Genomic DNA, 2,657 nt, shown 5'->3' on the forward strand with positions numbered 1-2,657 from the left:
TGAGTGAATACTGAGCTGATCCTCAGAGCCCACGTTTCTGGACACAGAATATTGCAAGGGTTCAAATGTGACCACTGACAATCCAATGTCATTAGCCTAGGAGTAGGTGCTTTTATCTTATCTTTTTCTTTCTTTTCTTTTTTTTCTTTTTTTAGTTTCAGGTGTACAAAACAATGTAAGTTATACATTTCACATTTCACCCCTCACCAGTGATAACCCCCATCCCCCCATCTGTTGCTCCTCTGACATCATATATATCTATTACGATTCCATTATCTTAACACATGTGTCATCACTCATACTTTGCCCTCAACCTAGATGCTTCTACCTGTTTCCCATAGACCTCATACCTTGATCCACACTCTTGTCTTTCTAGCAATGGATAGCGTGTTGGACCATCTCATATCTCCCGCAGGGCTTTTTGTGAAAGAACTAGACTCCAGAAAAGGTGGGTTCCCCAGAGTCGACTTCAATCCATAAGAGCTGTGTGTTGCAGCAGCTTTGGGGAGATTTTCCAAGAGGCCAACTTATTTAGGTTGTACAGACACAACTTGCTATCTAAGTAGAGGTGTCTCTAGAACCAAACCCAAAGGCATTTGCGCTCTGAGTTAGCAATGCACATAGTAACACTAGGGCAATGAATTCAGTAGCCAAGGTTAGAGAAAGAATAGAGTCAGTTCTGGAGTGCCCTGGAAATCGTTATGTTTCTCACCATTGGTTGATAAAAGGGCCTGAGATCTTTCAAAGGTTCGACAATCTTTGGGAGGCCAGGTCCTTCGCTGGATTAGGGCCCGTTTATCAACCTTGAGCACCGGGAAACAGTCAGTTTTCCCAACCTTGTAGCTTCATGATGGCCCAGAAACAGAAATCATTTTGTTTACAAGAACTTAACAGCCTGTGTGTGAAAGAACATATTAATTAATGATTCAATTAATTGTGTTGTTTAAATGAACATGCCTGTTTCAAAAAAGAAAAAGCTTTTGAAGTTTTTCCTGAGCTGAGTTATTTCACCTTGAGCCTGAATTCCATCCATAGGGGTCACATCATGATTCCTTGTGCCTCTGAGCCTATATGCCTAGATTCTCCCTCCTCCTGGAATGTCCCAGAGCCCCATGCTTCTGGAACACTCCAATCTATCCTTTGAAGTCAACCCAGCCATCGTTGCCACCACAAGGCTTCGTCTGCCTTCTGGAGTCGGTGCTTCCTCTTTGATGGTTCTCAATCAGGGGCAATTTTGCCCCCCATGGGGACACTTGACAATGGGAACATTTTTAGTTGTCACAATGTCAGGGTTTGTGCCACTGGTATCCAGTGATGCTGCTGAACATTCTACGATGGCTGGGACAGTCCCCACAGCAAAGAATTATCCAGCCCAAAATGTCAATGGTGCTGAGGTTGAGAAGCCCTGCTTTAGTCTGACATTTACTGTGTGATGGTAGTTCTTTGTTTACAATCATGTCTTTGCTTACTCTGGGGCAGAAGCCTCTTCATTTGGCGCTTAAGTTCTCGGCCCGGGGCATGGTGTGAAGTAAAATTGAAATGTACTTAACACGGTTTTTATTGCTGTGACCCCTGCAGCTGTCTATGATAACAGCTCAGGTGGAACCCAGAGGAAGTCACACATAGATTTTATTTAATGAACTAAAAGTGTTTGAAATTAGATTACGGTGCTAAGCCAATAACAACTGCAATAAGATTATTGGCTAAGCCACTGTAGCAATGACAACTGCTTCTCTGCCTGCTTCTCTGTGTGTTTTGTGGGTGTGCACATTCCTCTTGATGACCGAGAGGGTTGTTTTACTTGTCTCTGTAGCCCTCTGACATTTTTTTCAGTGTTTCCTAAGAGGTAGACTTTGCCATAATAAATTCTAATAATCCTATCTTCATTCAAGTGCGTGTTTATAATAAGAATAGCCATCTGCTGAGCACTTAATATAAGCCAAGCACTGTGTCCTAAGCACTTTATATGCATTAATTTAATTTTCATAATATCCTTATTAGGTAGATATGATTGTTATTCCCATTTTACATATGAGGAAACTGAGGCACAGAGAGGTTAAATAATTTGCTCAAAGTTACACAGCTAGTTAAGTAGCAGAGTAGTCTGACTTTGAGTTTGTGATACCAAATTGCCTATCATAACAAACTTAGATTCTGTTGGGGTTCAGGACAGGCTGCCCCAAAATATGCCACAGTGGCATATTGATTATGTTGAATTAAAGTTACTTGAGAAATAGCTGGTGCAGATAAAACACCCTCGACCATCCCCTCAAACACACACAGGAAATACATCTTCCATGTGAAAGTACCTCCCTATACCATGAGGACAGAAGGCCTCCTTTTTGTCACCAGAGTTAGGGAATCAAGGCTGAGAAAGTTGCGTGAACAAGCTGCCACTTCCTCTTAGTTTGTTACCCCCAAAATAAACCCCTTTGTTTTGTCCAATCTTTTTTTTTTTTTTTAAAGATTTTTATTGGAGAATTGGGGTGTTGGGAACAGTGCTGGGGAATTGGGGGAAGGGAAACAGACAAGTTGCTCTCGTTTTGTTCTTCAGTCTGGTTGTGGAGGACGTTGCTTCACTGGCCCAAGTTGGCACCATCATTGCGCTCTTCCCGGGCGAGGCAGATCAGTCGCCGGCTTCTGGACGGCCGCTCACT

This window comes from Hipposideros armiger, unplaced genomic scaffold (genome assembly GCF_001890085.2).
Source record: "Hipposideros armiger isolate ML-2016 unplaced genomic scaffold, ASM189008v1 scaffold_41, whole genome shotgun sequence".
Lineage (NCBI taxonomy): Eukaryota > Metazoa > Chordata > Mammalia > Chiroptera > Hipposideridae > Hipposideros > Hipposideros armiger.